Source organism: Dendrobates tinctorius, unplaced genomic scaffold (genome assembly GCF_039654945.1).
Source record: "Dendrobates tinctorius isolate UK_male_01 unplaced genomic scaffold, ASM3965494v1 ptg000160l, whole genome shotgun sequence".
NCBI lineage: Eukaryota > Metazoa > Chordata > Amphibia > Anura > Dendrobatidae > Dendrobates > Dendrobates tinctorius.
Window position 1 is genome coordinate 19,367,915 of NW_027361827.1, and position 22,300 is coordinate 19,390,214.

The 22,300-nt window shown below is 42.6% G+C and overlaps 1 protein-coding gene across 2 annotated transcripts in view; it reads left to right on the plus strand.

Annotated features, from left to right (window-relative positions):
• Nucleotides 1–2,581: 2,581 nt before the first annotated feature.
• Nucleotides 2,582–22,300, plus strand: part of PTBP3 (polypyrimidine tract binding protein 3) — a 242,861-nt gene continuing 223,142 nt past the window's right edge. Inside the window, exon 1 of one of the 2 annotated variants that reach the window (XM_073549696.1) lies at nt 2,582–2,732. The gene's annotated coding sequence lies outside the window, so the exon portion shown is untranslated. The remainder of the gene's footprint in view (nt 2,733–22,300) is intronic. The other variant, XM_073549699.1, reaches the window with a different exon arrangement.

Below are 22,300 nucleotides of genomic sequence, written 5' to 3' on the forward strand. Positions count from 1 at the left end.
TTGCTCTTATTCATTCTCATCTGGACTATTGTAACTCTCTCGTAATCGATCTCCATTTTATCAAACTCTCCCCTCTCCAATCTGTCTTGAATGCTGCAGCCAGGATCATATCTCTCACCAACCGTTGCACCGATGCCTCCACCCTGTGCCACTCATGGCATTGGTTACCCATCCACTCCAGAGTTCAATATAAACTCATCATTCTCACCCACAAAGCGCTCCACGGTTCAGCACCGCCCTACGTCTCCTCCCTTGTCTCAGTCTACCACCCTACCCATGTCCTCCATTCTGCTAATGACCTAAGGTTAACATACTCAATAATCAGAACCTCCTACTCCCGTCTCCAAGACTTCTCGTGTGCTGCGCCAGTTCTTTGGAATGCACTGTCCAAAATAATTTGATTAATCCCCAATACCCACAGTTATAAGAGTGCCCTAAAGAGACATTTCTTCTGACTGGCCTACCGCCTCAACACATTTATTTACTATTCCTGTGTTGCCCATTATAAACTTTCTTCATAACCAGGACGCATGTATTACGTTGTCATACACTTTATGCATTTAATAGCCCTCTGTGTCTGTACCGTTACATATACTGGTTGGTAACTGGTTCATGCAGCATTACATGAACACCCGATTTATTACATTATGTCTGGTCAGAACAATGAAAGCAATTGTTACCATCCATCTTTCATGTCTCCCCTGTTTCCTCATAGATTGTAAGCTTGCGAGCAGGGCCATCATTCCTCTTAGTATTTGTTGTTTTATGTGGTTATTGTTATGTTGTAATGTCTTATTGTCTGTACAAGTCCTATCTAAAATGTTAAGTGCTGCAGAATATGTTGGCGCTATAGAAATAAAATTATTATTATTAAATTGCTATTATTATTTTAGGTTTTCATTGGCTGTAAGCCATAATCATTAACATTAACAGAAATAAACACATGAAATAGATCACTCTGTAATGACTCTATACAATATATGAGTTTCACTTTTTGTATTGAACTTAAATAAATTAACTTTTTGATGATATTCTAATTTTGTGATTAGCACATGTATAAAACCATTATAACCAAGGTGTACCTGTTTTATCAGGAAGGGTACAGGACATGAATCGATCCTGACAAAACCATTACAAGTTCACTGTGACCTAGTAAAAGAAATCTGTCTGTGAAGCAGCAGTGGGTGACGCAAGGTGGAGACTTAGGGTACCGTTACACCTAGCGATGCACCAGCGATCCCGACCAGCGATATGACGCGGTCAGGATCGCTGGTGCATCACTAGGTGGTTGCTAGTGAGCTGGCAGATCTCACCAGCAACATCGCAGGGGTCGGGGGTCGCTACTTACCTGTCACACTAGGCGATCCTGCGTCCTCCTGTCTGGCTCCACGCCTCGCTCGTCGGCACCACAGGAAGCGCCACAGGAAGTGGCCGACGAGGAATGGTCCAGGAGCTTCTCGCGCGATCAACGATAACCAGCGGGGGAGCCGGTCGGAGGTAAGTATCACATGCAGCGATATCGCTAGCAATATAGCTGCAACGTCACAAAATCGGTGACATTACAGCGATATTGCTAGCGATATCGCAGTGTGTAATGGGGGCTTTAAGCTTGGGTGGCAGAGGAAGTTTTTTTTTTAAAGCATGGATGGTTTTAAAATAACAAATGGAAGGGTCACTGTATATCAGGCAGTGTCTGCACCATCTGAGACTCGCATCACCACTACACCCTGTGATTGACTGTGGCACTCAGGTGACGTGCTCTTCTAGTCACGTTACCACTGCAGCCGAACACAGGTTGCCACAGTGCTGTAACTTCAAACGGCGCAGACAGCGCTCCAGAACTGCCTGTGATGGATCTGCGGTAGCCTTGGAAGCTCTGGCTGTTTTCAAACAATCCCTTCCAAAAGAACAACAATAATATTATACTGTTAAAAAACACTTGAAGAAGAGACACTGAAATATTACTACAAATCTAAGTCAGAAGAAATTAAGTGTTTTCCTGGCAACAATGGGAAACCGCATAACTAGTAATTCCTAATACAATGATTTTGTAATTCCTATTGTTTCAAGTGAAAATGTTCTAATAATAGCCTGCAGGGATTGTGATGGCTTATAGACCTGCACATGACCTTCTAAAGAATCTCTGTGGCACATAATAGGGCGAAGGTGACATGTTATGGGGCCTGAGTGCCTAGGAGTTTACATGCTCCATGTCCTGTCATACTCTCTCAGAGACCCTGAGAATTTCCCAATATTCCGTCTTCTTTACCCTTATAAGGTCATTGGATTTATTCGAGGTTTATATAAAATTGTCTTAGTATTAGGAGTGTGTTTTGTAAATATAGCTTTATTTCCTAAAATTAATATTCCGTTTTGACTTCATGCCACATACAAACCATGTTTCGTAGGTTGTCCTGTAATTGGGTCTTCAGGTCCCGTGATGGTTTATCATTACTTCCCTAATATTTTGTGGAGCAGTTCCTAATCATCAGACATGTGATCAGTGAGTGTTCTAGTTTGTCTGGCAGTGAAGCTGTTAAAGTGGTAACTCTCCACCTCCTCTCTCCAGTGGCACCTCTCTTCTGCCCTCCTCCTTCCCTCCTCCTCCTCCTCCTCCTCAATCATCTCCCTTCCTTCTTCCCTCCTCCTCTTCCCTCTTCTCTGCACTGGTCTCTTCTGCTCTGTCTGTCTCCCTTCTCCCTTCTTTTCCTTGTCCTCCGGGCCATGGATGGGTAAGTAACTAGATTGTCTTTATGTGTCCTGTGTGAAGGTGCTGTAGTGTTTTCCTCACTTATATATATCTTGTGCTTTTCCCTGAAATTCTGATCTTCTTTGAACATCCCTCTAGGGGATGGTGGGTGTGTATGTGTTTGTAAACCTCAGTTCAGAGGGGCGGTGGATTCCTAGCCTGGATAAATGAGTTTCCTTGTTGCTATTTGTTACACTGAATTAGTTAATTAATTGTATCACATTGTTTCCATAAACATTTATCAAAGCTGATGATACATTGTAAGATGTTAATGGAGAAACTTAATAACTAAGTCTGTCTTTAAAGGAGCCCTCCATACTTGGTGTCGTCATATTATTTTTTTTTTACATATTCGTATACTTTTCCGAAGGTTGGAAGTGGATTGTGCACCTCGCGGTGCATATACGTAGATCCAGTATCATGTAATATTTACATTATTAGTTTTTCTGTGGTCAGACTTGCCCGGCCTGTCATTATGCTGTGGACTTGGTTATTCCTTGTGAAGCGGAGGTGTGTGAAGTATGCAAGCGGCCCCTCCCTGTGTATGTGCAGTCACACCTGTGTAGTTGGAAGCCACTAGGACTCTTTCTATAGCTGAAGGGACATTGATGTACAGAAGTCCAATAATTTTTTTCGAACGCAGCTGACACCCATTTTATAGGGAAGAAATAATAAAGTGTCATTTCTAAAAAGGTGGTTGCACATAAGAAGGCATAAAAATAATATCAAGACACTAATGTAATATTTTTGTATTATACAGAGGTGAAAACATCAACTTATTATGTCTTAAATGATTAATAGGGAAGGGGGCCTCATCGGAATTTTATTATTATTAACTATTATATCATGTATGTATGTGATGTGTGTATGTATTATGTATGTATGTGATGTGCATATGTATAACGTGTGTATGTATGATGTGCGTATGTATAATGTGTGTACGTATAGTGTACATATGTATGTGATGTGTGTATGCATGATGTGCGTGTGTATAATGTGTGTATGTTTAATGTGCGTATGTATGATGTGTGTATGTATGATGTGCATATGTATTTGATTTGTGTGTATATATAATGTGCGTATGTATGTGATGTGTGTGTGTGTGTGTATATATAATGTGCGTATGTATGTGATGTCTGTGTATATATAATGTGCGTATTGATGTGAATATGTGATGTGTATATATTATGTGCGTATGTATGTGATGTGTGTATAATGTGTGTATGTGATGTGTGTGTATATATATATAATGTGTATGTATTATATATAAACATCATAGACATACACGTATTATATATATATATTATATAATTAAGAGTAATAAAATTCTTCTCAAGGCCCCCTCCTCATTAAGGCCCCGTCACACATAGCGATCTTGCTAGCGAGATCGCTGCTGAGTCACAAGTTTTGTGACACAACAGCGATCTCACCAGCAAGATCGCTATGTGTGACAGCGATCAGCGACCAGCCCCCCTGCCGGTATCGCTGATCGCTCTTGGAAATCTCTGGACATTTCTTTGGTCGCTGATCTCCCGCTGGCCAGCACGCATCGCTGTGTGTGACAGACGGGAGACCAGCGATCAGCGATAAAATAATAAAAAAAGAAATAAAAAATATTACTATTCTCACCTTCCGACGTCCCGCGCAGCATTCCCGCCTCTCTCCACGCTCCGGTCCCAGTAATCCTTTGCAAGAATGACCGCGAGACTTCGCGATCCAGCGAGAACAGACGTCATCGCGGTAATTCTCGCAAAGGATTACTGGGACCGGAGCGTGGAGAGAGGCGGGAATGCTGCGCGGGACGTCGGAAGGTGAGAATAACAATATTTTTTTATTTTAGTTCTATTTTTGACATGAATCAGCGCTGAACACAGCGATGCCGCACGCGCGGCGTCGCTGTGCTAATCGCTGGTGAAGCTGTCTGTTTGACAACTCACCAGCGATCACATAGCGATTCACCAGCGATCCTGACATGTTGATATCGTTGTCGGGATCGCTGGTAAGTCGCTTAGTGTGACGGGGCCTTTAATTATACCATTTAAGACAAAGTGAAGTGAGGGAGTGTGTATCTATATATATATATATATATATATATATATATATATATATATACACACAGTGTGTCCGTAAAGTGATGGTGCACTTTTAACCAGTCACAGGAAAGTATACAAGTATACCAGGATCCCCGGATTTGACGTGCTTAGACTTTTACTTTTGGGGTTATGTGAAGCAACACGACATAACGACATTAATCACTTAAAACAGAGAATCACAGATGTTATTCACTCTGTTACATCAGACGTCCTTACCTGTGTGTGGCAAGAACTTCACTATCCTTTGGATGTGTGTAGTGCAACAAATGGAGCATATTATATCAAGTCATTAGAAACAGAGTGCTGTATTTCAAGTGTTTATTTCTGTTAATGTTGATGATTATGGCTTACAGCCAATGAAAACCCAAAAGTCATTAACTCAGTAAATTAGAATACTTTATAACACCAGCTTGAAAAAAATGATTTTAAAATGTTGGCCTACTGAAATGTATAAATCAACCTATGTCCTAAATACAAAGTGCACTTCACATCAATGATACAACTAATCCTACAAAAATAATTATAGGAAGAAGGGGTCCCAATAATAAAACAGCAATTTTATTTATATCATATTAAAATACATAAAAAAGCAAAAAATGCTGTGGGGGACACCACAAAAATGACCAAATACATTCAGAAGGAGGATGTCTCCATAAACATTCACTGAAGAACAAAGGTTCACAAAAATAAATGTACAAAATATCCAGATAATAACTCCCAAAGGAATAATTAATATAAACATGTATACCAATGTCAACCGGAACACAACTCCAACAATAAAAATTCCCCTTCATGTGTAAATATAATCCGTACGTTGTGCCATCCTAAATAACTATATGGCCCACATCTGCCTCTAAGAACAATTATTATCCAACGAGAGCACGAGGTACCAACTATAAAGCCTCTCCTAGGTAAGAGATGGGATACCATGTAGTCGGAGCACTAAACCATAAATTTTGCTGTCAATGACCCAAGTAAACGCAATATAAAGGAGGGAATTAGTTACCTAAATAGCAGTGGTGGTAAGCGTGGTGTCCCCTCACCCCGACGTGCATTTCGCTCTTGCTTCTTCCGGGGGCGTAAAAAAAATGATTTTAAAATGTTGGCCTACTGAAATGTATGTTCAGTAAATGCACTCAATACTTGGTCGGGGCTCCTTTTTCATCAATTACTGCATCAATGCGGCGTGTCATGGATCAGCCTGCTGAGGTGTTATGGAAGCCCAGGTTGCTTTGATAGCAGCCTTCAGCTGCAACTTTTGGGTTTTCATTGGCTGTAAGCCATAATCATCAACATTAACAGAAATAAACACTTGAAATAGATCACTCTGTTTGTAATGACTCTATATATTAAGTTCACCTTTTTGTATTGAAGAACTGAAATAAATAAACTTTTCGATGCTATTCTAACTTTGCGAGATGTGTGTGTGTGTGTGTGTGTGTGTGTGTATATATATGACTATAGGTTCCCCACAAACTGATCCTCCCACAAAGTAGACATTGTATGTTATATTTTTGGGGCCAATACTTGTGAATTTGCTAATGGAGTATAGAAAACCTATATAGACTAGGTGTATATAATCAGAGCCTTGGGGACCAGAAGTGACTAAGTGACGAGAAATACTTTTTAGATGTTGAACATATTGCTTGGAAACATTTAATTGCAGCACTGTATGGATGCACGGGACTCGTCATAATGCCTCATTCACACATCCGTGTTAAAACATGTACATGATAAAAAAAGGGTATCATCATCAGTGTTTTGCATACGTGTATGATCAGTGTGTCCGTTTTTACCATCAGTCATCAGTGTTTTCCAAGGATGGACACATTGCAAAGTATAGGAGAAGCTTTGTCATGTGAAGTATGGACTGTACACTTACTGTATGCCATCCATGTGCTTTATGTGTTTTTCACAGACCCATAGACTTGTAATTGCACTTTTCCGTGATATCAGAGGAATATTGCCATTTCTCTGTGAGATTTGCACGTATACACGGTCAATGAAAAATCATGGGACATGTGACTAGCATCATAGGTTATAATGGGTATGTGTTTGATCTGTGAAAAACACAGATACAACATGGACGTCTGAATGAGGCCTAAAAATATAATTTGCCATATTGCTTGAGGTTGCCAACTTTGAAGCGAGGAAAAGAAATTTGCCACACAAGTTCAACATTGGGTGTTTTATTTATTTATTTTTGTGAAATTCTTAATTTTTGGCTACTAAAAAAAAGATACCTGGATTCTAAGTGGTAGATCAGGCTACAAAAGTCTGTAGTAGTTTTTTCACCCTTGATCTATATGTTTTTTGATCATTAAAAAAAACATGGATATAAAATATTGCTGTGCTTTTCCACTATTTCTGCTTCCGTCGTGGAGGTCGCACACATACATAAGGTGTAAGTATATCCATATGGAGTGGAGCACAGAGGTAAGCAAAAGCAAGCTTCACAGTGCAAACAGCAATAGAAAATATTAATCCAGAGTCAATGACCTTTTGAGAATCCACGGTCAAGAATTACTTCACTAGCAATATAAAATCGTAGAGTACAAATAGACCCGTAATCCACACCAGATCTTTGCTTTCTTTTTCTGTAACCCACAATAAATGGGATTTGCTCCTGTTTTTTGCTACATCCAGTACATACCATCAATAAATGATTAGATATCTGTTTACTAGGCATGTTTTGGCACTGTGCCACTCGCAACCTTGCCAGCCGATGAATTTCACTTGCTAGTTGTTGCCTGTCTCGAGCCAGGGCTGGACTAATCCCAGGAGCCAGGTAGTTATTACACAGACACTTTATGGTATGTGCACACGATCAGTAACTGCTGCGGGTTGGACGCTGCATACTTGTGCCAACCGGCAGTGGCCAGATGTTACAGCATAGTGGATGGGACTTCAAGAAATCCTATGTCCGGCAGAGACGGACATGCGGCGTGTATATCCAGACCGCAGCATGTCCATTTCTCTTGCGGAGACGCGAGCCTCCGCAAGAGAAATTTCACCAATAGAATGTATTGGACGCGGTAAAGCCACACGGTTCGGTGATTACAGAGGAATCACCTGCGTTCAGTAGACAGAAGCGATTTGGACGCAGCGAACATGCACTGAGTCCAAAGCGCTGTCACTTCTGTATCATCAGCACATACCCTTAGGGTTCTCTTCTATGGATTGATTGGTGATCAATAAAAGATTAAATAGATTCCTGTTGTCTGCAAAGATGGAAGTTGATCAGAATATAATATTGCAGATATACTCTGCCTATTTAATACTGGTAGTTGATGAGCAAATAAATGCCTCCATTATCTGCTTTGTGGCCATCCCCTTTATTAAACATAAGCTCTGGGGGCAGATTCTCAGTGAGATCAGTGTCCAACCCATAGCCCTGAAGAGCTCATTTATGTATAAGAAAATGTGGATTTCCCTGGAATAAGACATCGGATTGCAGATATCAAGGTATCATTTTATTCAGCTTTTTATATCCTCTATGTCCCAATAGGTGGCTTAGGAGGGTTGATCCTACTGAAAGATTCTCTTTAATCTGAAAAGGGGCGTTTTATTGAGAAAATCCTCTTAAACCAATAGACCTCTCATGGCATGAAATATTCATCCTACTTGACAATAACCTAGATGTGTCCAGCAGTCACTTATAATGCCCATAAGGAAATTCCACTTAGCCAGTCAGTAACAGAAGCAATTTCCCCTGGGGCCTTTGATTGGTTGAGAAGGTTCTTCCTTATTTTAGTTTACTTTATTGAGTGGGTTGAAAACATAACCATTTTCAGAGCCATAATTATGCCAAGAATAGTTGTCAATGCCTTTTGCTTTCTCTCCATCGACAATGACCGCGAGTAGGAAATCGGCTTCCAAAATTGCATTCTGTAGCTGATCCTTAAAATGCTGAAATTAAGAATAAAGACTTGTTACTGTAGCATTGACATTAATTGTAAGTAGTTCTGGGCTCTCATAGCAGTCTGTACAAAGCTCAATCATGGCAAATGTTAGAGGTCAAAGGTAATGATTTGGGATGGGGGGGCGCAGGGAAAGGAATCTTAGGAATTCAATATAAATATGCACTCTGTGAAAGGTATAGCAAGATAAGACACTCATTGGATAGAAGTGAGTATGATTGTCTTAGCAAGCTGGGATCTGTTTTTAAAAGACACTGGCAGATGGGAGAGCATAAGAGAAGTGCAATACAAAGGAAACATTGTTAATATGGGTGTTGGGATAATGGCATTGCTTTATGGTATACTACTACAGTCAGGTACATCAAAAATGACAATGTTATAAAGCAGGGGTGGGCAAATAATTTTCTCAAGGGGCCATATGAGAGACTGTGACCGTTGTGGAGGGCCGAACCAACCTGCCAAACTTAATTCTGCTCATTATTATAATTATAGTGTTATAAAGTGATAAAAAATAATTCTGTTGATTTGCTTCTACTGATAATAACACATGTTACGATAGGGCTTATTATAACATGTATTCTTGCCAGTAGAAGCAAATCAAAACTACATTTCATGATTTTTATAAAGTTTATAGAAACAAAACACTAAGTCATACTGCTCCTTTTATTCAGCCCTTTTACCTTGATTAACAGCTACCAAGATAATCTGATGCTCCCATAATCCCCACACACAGCATAATTTCACCACTCGGCCCCTCAAACAGTATGATGTCCTCACACATTAGGACTTCCCCACACAGCCCCCCACAAGAACTGGCCATTTAAAAAAATTAATACTACTTTCCTAACCCTGTTCCCTCGTTGCTGTGGTCTATGCAGTATACCGAGGCTTTGTACATTGAGGGCAATCTAGTGACGACATCACGCCTGATGTGAACTCAAAAGCACAGACTCAATGGTTGAAGAGAGCTGACTGCTCCTTGTTCCATGTTTGTATTTGCCAGTATCTGCATCTCCTGAAGTTGAGATGTTGGGCAGGAAGTCCCCGGCGGTACAGTACACCATTATTTCCTGCCCTCTGGCTGTCCCGGTCTGTAAGCCAGTCAGCAACATACCTAGGTCTATTCTAAGATTACTCAAAAGGTGTATGATCTGACACATTCCACTCTTGGAAAAGGTGCAGGTAACACTTGCCAATTGTGATTATTCGCATGTTCCTGAGACCATGTGTAATTGCACCATGACATGAGCAATAAAACTATCATTCACCACTGGTCGCCCACAGCTCTGCAATGATGTCAGAAGAGCGGACCATCAGTTATAACTTGTCTCACACTGGAAACTCTCCCTTTCATTTATAATAAGCTCTGGAGGCAGATTCTCTGGAAGATCTATGACCGACCAATAGATCTTAACAGCTTATTTACATATTAGACAAATGTGAATTTCTCTGAAATAAGACATCGGATCGCAGATATCAAGATATCATATTATTCAGTTTGCTATGACGAAGGTGGATTAAGGGCAGCCAGTGCCCCTTCCCCCGATGTACCGCATTACATGTCATATGATATGTTTAACAAATACATATAGTAATTTCCTGATGAAGTAACTTATACTTCGAAACGCGTAGAATAAACCGCAATCTTTTATTTCAACACGTCTGGATTTACATCTTATTCAGATAATATCCACAGATTTCTTGAATTTTTGTTTTGATACGGTCGCTTGCTGACCCCTGAATCTGCTGCAGCTGATATTTCTATGATTTATCTCCTGCTTTTCCAAAGGATTTATCAGGTTAGTATAATCTGAGTGCATACTACAATATCCATCAGATAAGACCCTATTTGCGCTGATTTCTCCTACAGCTTTATCGATGATATGATATTTCTGGGAGGTCACGTGATGAACACACAGGTGCTCTGGTGCACATCTGTAGATGCCAATTTTTTTTCCCTAAAGGCCCCGTCACACACAGCGATATCGCCAGCGAGATCGCTGATTTTGTGACGCCACAGCGATCACGCCAGCGATATCACTGTGTGTGACATGTGTCAGCGACCGGCCCCCCTGCCGGATATCGCTGATCGTGCAGGATCGTCCTGGGCCGTTTTTTGAACATTGGTCTCCAGCTGGCCAGCGCGCATTGCTGCGTGTGGCAGCGAGAGACCAGCGATCAGCAACGCTCGTTTCCAATGTAAACAGCGGGTATCTAAGAGCCGCACGGCTCTTAGATACCCGCTGGTTACATTGGAAACCAGCTTGCTCACTGGTCCTGATCGCTGGTTAGTCTGTCTAACGATGTCTCAGCGATCCCATCCATGTCGGATCATTGGTGGGATCGCTGGGACATCGTTATGTGTAATGGGGCCTTTACATACAGCGCTAAATATAACAATAGAGGATACCATGTAATAAGTGATGAGGCTATACATAACAAGAGGGGATTGTCATGGTCACGTGTGACTTGACACACCGCCTCCAGCAGGGCAAATTTATATGACGCGTGACCCTGGATACATCGCCTCCAGCAGGGTCAATTTAAATAATAGAACGTGCAGCCGGATACACCGCCTCCAGGAGGCGAATTTCAGTAGTACACGTATGTCTGGATACACCGCCTCCAGCAGGGCGAATTTCAGAATAAAGGGGAAAACCAGGAAAACAATTACAATGGTGGCCCTGCGATAGGGAACGGGGGCGTGGAGACCTGCTGCACTCCCCTAAGTCAGTGTCTCTACACTCCTAACGATCCCTAGGCCGGTTCCGCACCGGGTGCCGATCAGGATACCTGAAATCCCTAGCTCTCCCTGAACCAATCCTTAACTAGTGAAGTGGACGGTGCAGAAACTAATCCCACCACTGCACTAAAACACACATTGAGGAAAGTGACAAACAGGGAAACACCACTTAGCTTTGCTCTGTTGCTAATGCTCCAAGCAACAGAGTCTGACACCTGAGTGCATCTTTTCCTCCAACCGGATCCAACACCTGAGTGCAGCTTTCCAGCAACAGAGTCCCGCATCTGAGTGCAGTTTTCCAGCATCTGAGTGCAGCTCTCTTCCAGCAACAGAGTCCAGCATCTGAGTGCAGCTTTCACCATAGCTGCCACTCCACCAAGCTTTGCAAGAACTCCTCGCTGACACCATAGCTGCCACTCCACCAAGCTTTGCAAGAACTCCACACTGACACCATAGCTGCCACTCCTCCAAGCTTTGCAAGAACTCCTCGCTGACAGCATAGCTACCACTCCAGGATTCTGACTGAGTTGCTCGGGACTCTTCTCAAGTTCCTTCCTTCCCCAAGAATGGTTGGAAAAGACCAATATCACCAACAGTTAGTGAGAACACCTGACACACCTTTATAGTTAGGAGCCAGAGTCTCACACCTGTTAGAGATTCCAGTGCCAGAACGCTCACCACCGGGGGCAAACTAGAACAAAAGGCACCACTACTGTGTTGTGAGTTCATTTTCCCCCTTCACCATTGAGGTCTGATGAACTCCCTCTTCTGGTGAAGGAAGGTAGTGAGGCTGATTACAAAGCACCTGAGCAGAATGATGATGACTGGGATTGCTGACTGGATATAAGGCAGCCGACGTCCTTCTGCCTTGCGGGTGATTACTCTGAGGGATTCTTGGAGACCAGTCTGATTCCTGCTTCTCAAAAGCTAAGTTTTCTGCTCTACTTTTTGCATTTGTGTTTTGGTTTTGTTTTGCCTTGTTTTTCTGGATTTCTGCCTTTCCCTGCTGAGTGAGTTGAATTCCTTTTTGCTCTGTCTTCAGATAATACCTGAGTACTGATATAGTCTTTTTGAAGCCTAGCGTCTTCATGGCTTTTTTCCCTATCAGTCTGTTGGCTCTTGTTTTTGAGAGGGTTTTGGCGGATTGCAGACAGCAGCTTTTCTATTCTGTCCTATTTAGTTAGCTTGGGCCCCATCATTTGCTCAGCCTATCTTTCTATCTGTGTGAGTGTTTTTTCATCTTGCTTCACCGTCATTATATGTAGGGGGCTGCCTATTGCTTTGGGGTCTGCTCTGGGGCAGTTTAGATTTCCCTTTCTGTCTTTAGGCTATGTAGTTCTCCGGCTGTGATCGAGGGGTCTAGGGCACCGTAGGAACCCCCCACGGCTACTGCTAGTTGTTGTTGTTAGGTTCAGGGGTCTGCAATCCGATAGCTGCCAACTTCTCTGGTTTTCTGGACTTAGCTAGTATTTCTGTTTTTGCCTCCTACGGTGACTCATTCATAACACCACTGTGTAATAACCCTAATGGCCACCATGGGCAAAACCAACTCCAAGCAACCAGCTCAAAGGAAAAAAAGGTTACTTATTCAAAACCTGTCATATCCAACCTGGATCATGACAGGGATGCTATTTAATAAGGAATGGGGCCACACAAGAGGGGATGCTATGGAAGAAGGAAACATTTTTTACCTTATGTACAGCACTGAACATAAGAGAAGACCCTATATACTAAGAGACAGTACTTTAATAAAGGTGTTTCTTTTGCAAACAAAAAGTATTACTCCAATCATCTCTCTGCAAATAAAGCTGCATGTACACTGAAAGATAGTCGCTGACGATGCATTCTTGCGATAAATCCTTTCACTGTGAATAGGTGTTACGAAGCTGCAACTCAGGACTAGGGTAGATAGGGGAGAAGCTGACCCTGCACTAGGACTAGGCTGTAACCCTACAATGGAGTGGGCGACCTATTCCTTGTAAATAGACCCACCGACGTTTCCTAGACTAAACTCAAACGAGGACCTATAGGTATGGGGAAGAGAATCCCTGAAGTCTAGGGACTGGGAAACAAAAACAGGAAACCTCCTAATAGGAAAATAGCAGGAGCTGCAGAAACGAACGGAAAACCAAAAACAAAACTGGCAGGACTAGAGAACCCAGAACTGCACAAAATCACACACAGAAAGCAACCAAGTCACCTAGCCAGAACATTAGCGGATTAACACTGTTGTCCAGGGAGGACTGGGAGGCAGGTGCTGGGTAATAAAGGATGATACAATCACCTGACCTAAGACAAACCCAGCACCAGAGGAAAAAGACCAGCAGCCAGAAAACCACAACAAGATGGCGGATGGTCAAAACGAAATAGATTCTAACAGTAGGCTGCCGATCAATAGGAGCGCCCCCTGCTGGCGATACGCCCAAAAGAAAATATAATGAGGGCAATCTGGCCATGGGCACCCCTGGAATCCTGGGCCCTGGGCAGTAGCCCATATTGCCTCCATTATAACCCGCCTATGCTTATGACCTGCATGCCCATATAGACTGCTTAGAAGGGTTGATCCTACTGACAGATTCCAATTAAAGACTCATCAATTTACCTCCAAAGGGCTTGACATTTTAATTTTGTACATTTTAAAATAGTGTATTTTATCATAGAAGAGTAGTTATTTTAAGATCCCAATACACAAGAGATGGCTGTGAGCCAAACTGTAAGCTGGCAGCCATCTCTCCTGACTTCCCCACACATGTGAACTGAGCCCAGCGTCACTATCTAACATTACACTTTCAATATTTAATATGGAATAAAAGTTGGAAAACCAACTTCAAATGTTTTTCTTTAGAGTCAGGAGGGACCCTACATATTGGAAGGGTAGCCAATCCCATTGAAATGAATGGGTTTGGTCGACTTTACAGTGCATTTAATATGTATGGGGGCGCCTTTTTGGATACAAGCAGCTAGGTCATAAATCTTCTGGCTAAACCCTTTGCAAGAAGTAAAGTGGAAAAACTAAATGATTTTTTTTTCACTCTACAAATTTTGAACCATTTAAATACATTCAGAATGAGAACACACATTCCGCAGAGTGAAAATTCCACATATAATATTATTTTAATTTCGCTATAGATTTTTTTTTTTTTTTTTTTTAAATAAAGGTAAATATTTTGAAATTACTAAAATAAGAAGACAAGATTAAAAGGGAGAAGAATAAAAGAGAGCTTTGACAGCAGTGGACGACAATGGCCGTGGCGATCACCTGGTCCAGTTATGTCACAGTCACAACACCTGAAGACACATTGGTTTCACAAGGTGCAGTCAACAGGACGGCGATCTTCCTTCAGTCATCTACTCAATATTTCTCAGTGGTATATGAGGTTAGTGATGCAGAATATGAAAAAATGGATGGCTGTGCATCAGGATATAGCAAAGGAAAATATCATCATGGATAATTTCTTTTACTTACCGTATATCAATTGGGATGCGTCTCGAGGCACAATTCCTTCCTTAGACAGATAATTATCGTTGAAGTTTTTACTCTGAAACACGTCCCAATTGATCTGCATAAAAAACATCAACCATATTTTAGAACATGCTGGTGCTCAGCTCTACATGAAGGTCTTCATTTTTCCATACGCTGCATAAAATAAAAAGATGGACAGTAACAGGATCTCGTTCAATAAACGGATAGCATTTTACATTCTTAGATACAAGAGTGCGTGTGTGCTATTTTTACAACCACTTACCACTAGGATGTTATTAGTACATAAATAAAATTTCTAATAAACCTGTCTTTATTTAGCACATGAGCTCCCCCTAGTGATGGCTGCAGGCAACCAGATTTTTCTCATTTTACTAAATGCATATGCAAAGAGTTTAACGATCTGTATCAGGGAAAAGAGAGCTTGTAAGTCTTATGGAGCTTGGGTTTCCATGTATAGAAGAGGGAAAAAACAACAAACCTATTCAGTTTCTTATATGAAGTATTATGCATAAATCCATATCATTATAATTCTATGACTTGTGAAATATAAATACTACAAACTATGGGAAAGAATTTATGTATTTCCTGAAAATTGGGATGGCAAAGTGTACTGGTATAATTATGTATTTGGCCACTTTTGTGACCACAAGTACTGATTTAGATCTAAACAGATCGCAATAGAACCCATAAAAATTTAGGTATATATTATTTTTAATCCGTTTTTTTGAAAAATGATCTTCAGAGCCTTTTTAACTTTTAACACAGTTTTTGATTGAAGAAAAGAAAGCGAAATGTATGTGCTAGTAACTTGTTAACGTCTATTTCTTGGAGAGACAGATTTGCCATTAATGATAATACTGTCATGGTGGTTTGTTCACTTTAATCCTTTTAGTGCATTGGGGTGTGTCTGTCTGTATTTCTAGGTTTCTATACTACAAGGTCTGCTTAGCCTGCAGTGAGCTCTGTCCATATCTTCCCACCTCTGCATGTTCTGTTTAGCTCTTAGAAATTCTGTCCCAGTTACAAAAACTCTAAAAATGTTAAAATATTTATTCTAGAAGTTCCCAAGTTTGCACTTTGATTGTTGAACATATATACCCCTGGGAACACACTACTACGACTACTTATAATTATAATCTTTATTTATATATCTCCAACATATTCCTCAGTGCTTTACAGTTTCAAACACAAGTCATAAGTAACAACGTTAACAATAATACAATAATTAAAGCAAAATTAAACGACCCTGCTCGTGGGAGCTTACAATCTACAATGAGTTGGGGGAGATACAAAGTACAGGTGTGCATTTACAATGATGGTCAAGCCATCTTGAGGGAGTGGGGGATAGACAGAGATAGTGAATGGGCTACTCTCTCACACACACACACACACACACACACACACACACACTTACACATAAAATGACTTTAATTAGGGAACATGATAGGCCGCTCTGAACAAATGTGTTTTGAGGGAGCGCCTAAAATTGTGCAAGTTGTGGCTGGTCCTAATTTCTTGGGGTACAGCATTCTAGAGGATTGGCGCAGCACGGGAGAAGTCTTGGAGTCGGGAGTGGGAGGTACGGTACTCAAAAGTCGTTTGCAAAGCGCAGCAATCGGCTAGGCCGATAGACAGAAATAAGGGAGGAGATGTAAGGGGGAGCCACACTGTGGAGAGCTTTGTGGGTGAGAACAAGTACTTTGAATTGGATCCTATAAAGAATGGGCAGCCAGTGTAATGACTGGTGAAGAGTGGATGCATCCGAGTACCGATTAGCCTGATGGATGACTCTGGCTGCTGCATTAAGGATGGACTGGAGAGGGGAAAGTCGAGTGAGGGGGAGGCCAATTAATAGAGTGTTACAGTAGTCCAGGAGGGAGTGGATCAGGGCGACAATGAGGGTTTTTGCAGTCTCCATGGTGATAAAAGGGCGAATTCTAGAAATGTTCTTTAGGTGAAAGTGTCAAGAGCGATCAAGAGATCGGTGCCAAACATAACACCCAGACAGTGCTCCTGCTGCCAGGGTGTAATTATGGTGCCACTCACAGAGAGGGAAATGTCAGGTTTAGGGAGGTTAGTAGACAGAAGGAGAGTAAGAAGTTCAGTTTTGGAAAGGTTGAGTTAGGCTATGTGCCCACGTTGCGTGTTAAAACGCAGACTAAAAACCGGACTCCTTCCCAGAAATCGCACGTTTTTTTCCGCGCGATTTCACCGCGATTCTGTTCGCAATTTTGCCGCGATTTTCTCAAGCGCTTTCCAAGCGATTTGAAGCATCACTTGGAAAGTGATTGACAGGTTGGTCACACTCGTCAAACATAGTGTTTGACAAGTGTGAGCAGCTTTTTACTATTGAGGCCGCCTATGCGGCATCAATAGTAAAAGATAAAATGTTAAAAATGATAAAAAAATAAAAAATCGGGGTATATTTACCTTCCGACGTCCCGCGCTGCCATCCCGGGCCACAGCGTTCCCAGTAATGCCTTGCGAGACCTGTGATGACGTTGGTCTCGCGTTACCATAGCGATCTCGCGAGACCGCTAGAGTTACGCGAGACTACGTCATCACAGGACCTTGCCGCAAGGCATTACTGGGAACGCTTAGGCCGGGATGGCAGTGCGGGATGTCGGAAGGTAAATATACCCCGATTTTTTATTTTTTATTCTTTTTTTTACAGGGGTATGGTACCCAGGGGCCTGGAGGACAGTCTCCTCTCCTCCACACCGTGGGTACCATCCGCACATGAGACGCTTAACTTCCCGCATGGTGGGCATAGCCACATGGGGGAAGTAAGCGATTCTCATGCATTCCTATGGGTGCGGAATCGCGGCAATTCTTTGCGATTCCGCACAAAAGAGTGAGCATGCTGCGATTTTTTCCGTGATGCGATTCCGCCGCGGAAAAAAGTGCAGCATTAGCACAGCATGTGCGGAATGCCATAGGAATGCATGGGGGGGCGTTCTGTACATGATTTTTAAACGTTTTTGCAGAGTTTTCGCAGCATTTTCGTGCCGAAAATCGCAGCAAAAACGCTTAAAAATCGCTACGTGGGCACACAGCCTTACAGAGAGAGCAGACGTGATGTTAGAGACTGCGGACACAGTCACTGGCGTTCTGTAGTACAGCGGGGGTAAGGTCAGGGGATGATGCGTTTTAAAAATTACAAAAAGTAAAATGGGCCAATGCTAAAGTTTGGGCACCCTGCATGGTTAGTACCATCCCCTTTTCCAAGTATCACAGCTTTTAAAATGCTTTTTGTTGCCAGACAAGAATCTTTCAATTCTTGTTTGATGGATTTGAGAGATTCCTGGGTCGTCTTGCATGCGCTGCTATTTTGAGGTCTAGCCACAGATTTTCAGTTATGTTCAGATGGGGGGACTGTGAGGTCCATTGTAAAAGCTTCAGCTTGCTTCTGAAATTCTGTGGCCTTTTTTCTCCACATATACAGTAGGTCCATGGGACTTGTTTCCAAAATGCATCAGGCTTGTTTAGATGTTCTTTTGCATGCTTCTGAATGTTATAGTGAAAATGCAGGAGAAGTTTTCTTCTGACGACTCAACCATGAAGGCTATATTTGTGCAGGTGTCTCTGAACAGAAGAACAATGTAACACAACTCCATAGTCTGCTAAATCTTTCTGAAGGTTTTTTGCAGTCAAGCAGGTGGGGGTGGGGGTTCTGATTTGCCTCTAGCAATCCAACAAGCAGCTCTCAATGAAATTTTGCTTGGTCTACCAGACCTTATCTTGACCTCCACTGTTCCTGTTAACTGCCATTTCTTAATTACGTTTAGAACGGAGGAAAACCTCCTGCTTTGTGAGCCTCCACCATTTTCATTTTCAGAGTGCTAGGCACTGGTAGTTGTTTAGAAAAACCTATGGCTGCTGTTTGTTTGCTTTTTTTGTTTTTTTTCTAGGTTGGGCTTTTGTAAAGCTGAGAAATTTGCATCACCTCGCCTTTTCCTAATTATGATAGTGAACAATCCATAGCCCTAACAAGCTAATTAAGGTCTGAAACTTTGGTCAAAGTTATCTGAGCACACAATTCTTCAAGGGTGCGCAAACTTTTGCATTGGCCCATTTTCCTTTTTGTAATGTTTAAAATGTACTAAATTGCAATCTATTTTTATTTTTTTGCCTAAAATACAAAAAAAGTGTCATCTTTAAATTTAGGCCTTTTAGAGATCATTTAACTCCTTCCCGACCTTTGACACCACATAGGCATCATGAAAAGTCGTGCCAATACGACCCATGACGCCTTTGTGGCATCATGAATTGATTGCCCCCCTGCAGGTCGGGTGACCGGGCTCACTGAAAGGTCACCCGACCCGCACACAGAGGACACTTGAGAGTTAACCCTAGGGGGCGTGGCTTAGCCCCCACGTGCCTACGATCGCTCTGATTGGATGTTAAAAGTGAAACAGCCTATCAGAGCGATTTGTAATATATCACCAATGAAATTTGGTGAAATATTACAATCCAGCCATGGCCGATGCTGCAATAGCATCGGACATGGCTGGACACCGAGACCCGACCCTCCCCCACACCGACTGGCCGGGGCGATCCGCCCCGCCACCGACAGACGACGGCGATCGGTCGCCGCCGTCATCATCTGCTCCCCCCCACCTTCCGATCCCCCCCTCACCTCCCCAGTACCTCCGATGTCCTGGTGTGGCTCCCGGGGTCCCGCCGTTCCAGATCATGGGCACCGCCGTCTTGGAAAATAATAAAATAAAAAAAATATTTTTATTTTTCCATTAGGGTTAGAATTAGGGTTAGGGTTGGAATTAGGGTTAAGATTAGGGTTAGGGGTGGGTTGGGGTTAGGGCTGTGGTTAGGGTTATGATTAGGGTTGGGTTTCGAGGGTTTTCGACTGTTTAGGCACATCACAGGGTCTCCGAATGCGACATGGGGCCACGATTTATTCCAGCCAATTTTGCGTTCAAAAAGTCAAACAGCGCTCCCTCCATTCCGAGCCCCGACGTGTGCACAAACTGTGGTTTACCCCCACATATGGGTACAGCGTACTTAGGAAAAATTGCACAACAACTTTGGGGGTCTAATTTATCCTGTTAACCTTGTGAAAATAAAAAATTGTGGGCTAAAAATCATTTTTTTGAGGGAAAAAAAATGATTTTTTATTTTCACAGCTCTGCATTATAAACTTCTGTGAAGCACTTGGGGGTTCAAAGTGCCCACCACACATCTAGATAAGTTCCTTGGGGGGTCTAGTTTCCAAAATGGGGTCACTTGTGGGGAGTTTCTACTGTTTAGGCACATCAGGGGCTCTGCAAACGTACATGACGCCCGCAGACCAATCCATCAAAGTCGACATTTCAAAACATCACTACTTCCCTTCCGAGCCCCGACGTGTGCCCAAACAGTAGTTCCCCCACACATATGGGGCACCAACGTACTCAGGACAAACTGGACAACAACTTTTCGGGTCCAATTTCTCCTGTTAGCCTTGTAAATCTAAAAAATAGCAGGCTAAAAAATCATTTTTGAGGAAAAAAAATGATTTTTTTATTTTCACTGCTCTGCGTTATAAAATTCTGTGAAGCACTTGGGGGTTCAAAGTGCCCACCACACATCTAGATAAGTTCTTTGGGGGGTCTAGTTTCCAAAATGGGGTCACTTGTGGGGGAGCTCCAATGTTTAGGTACACAGGGACTCTCCAAACGCGACATGGTGTCCGCTAATGATTGGAGCTAATTTTCCATTCAAAAAGTCAAATGGCGCACCTTCCCTTCTGAGCCCTGCCGTGCGCCCAAACAGTGGTTTATAACCACATATGAGGTATCGTGCACTCAGGAGAAATTGCCCAACAAATTTTAGGATCCATTTTATCCTGTTACCCATGTGAAAATGAAAAAATTGATGCTAAAAGAACATTTTTTGTTGGAAAATTTAAAATGTCCATTTTTTCCTTCCACGTTGCTTTAGTTCCTGTGAAGCACCTGAAGGGTTAATAATCTTTTTGTATGTAGTTTTGAGTAGCTTAAGTGGTGCAGTTTTTAGAATGGTGTCACTTTTGGGTATTTTCTGCCCTATAGACCTCTAAAACTGACTTCAAATGTGAGGTGGTCCCTAAAAAAAAATGGTTTTGTAAATTTTGTTATAAAAATGAGAAATTGCTGGTCAACCTTTAACCCATATAACTTCCTAACAAAAAAAAAAATTTGTTTCCAAAATTGTGCTGATGTAAAGTAGACCTGTGGGAAATGTTATTTATTAACTATTTTGTGTCACATAACTCTCTGGTTTAACAGAATAAAAATTAAAAATGTGAAAATTGCGAAATTTTCAAAATTTTCACCAAGTTTCCGTTTTATTCACAAATGCAAAAATTATCGACCTAAATTTACCACTAGCATGAAGCCCAATTTGTCACGAAAAAAGCAGTCTCAGAATCACTAGGATGCATTGAAGCGTTCCAGAGTTATTACCTCATAAAGGGACACTGGTCAGAATTGCAAAAAATGGCCAGGTCATTAGGGTCAAAATAGGCTGGGTCTTGAAGGAGTTAATCTTCAACTTGGTTAACTGTTCACAATAACAGTAATTTTGACTAGGGGTGCCCAAACTTTTACATACCAGTGTATGTATGCTCCAAAGCAAAACGTGGAGTCAGACCCCCTAAATGGGTTGTCATTGATGATCTGCCATTAGTGTTCAGCGATACCATCCGATATCCCGAAATATCAGATCGGATTGGATCGGCCCGATACACAAAAAGTATCGGTTATCGCCGATTCCGATACCGGAAGTCCCATTCAAGTCAATGGGACAGAAATATCGGATTTAAAAAAAACCCTTTCTTTCTTTGTACATCCAGTTCGGGAGGGGGGGGAGAGTGTGGGCGGTGCGTGGGCGGACACTGTGCGTGTCTGTGTGTGCGGGCCTCACGGGGGTCTGTACGGGCCTGCCGGGGTCTGTGCCGGGGGTCTGTACGGGCCTGCTGGGGGTCTGTGCCGGCTGCCGGAGGGTCTGTGCCGGCTGCCGGGGGTCTGTGCCGGCTGCCGGAGGGTCTGTGCCGGCTGCCGGCGGTCTGTACGGGCCTGCCGGGGGTCTGTGCCGGCTGCTGGGGGTCTGTGCCGGCTGCCATAGGTCTGTGCCGGCTGCCGTGGGTCTGTGCGCGCCTGCCAGGGGTCTGTGCCGGCTGCCGGCAGTCTGTACGGGCCTGCCGGGGGTCTGTGCCGGCTGCCGGTGGTCTGTACGGGCCTGCCTGCCTACAAGTCCCATCGGGCGATGCCTGCTACAATGACAGTGATTGACACATTAGCCAATGATGGGACAGTAGTAGTCCCATCATCC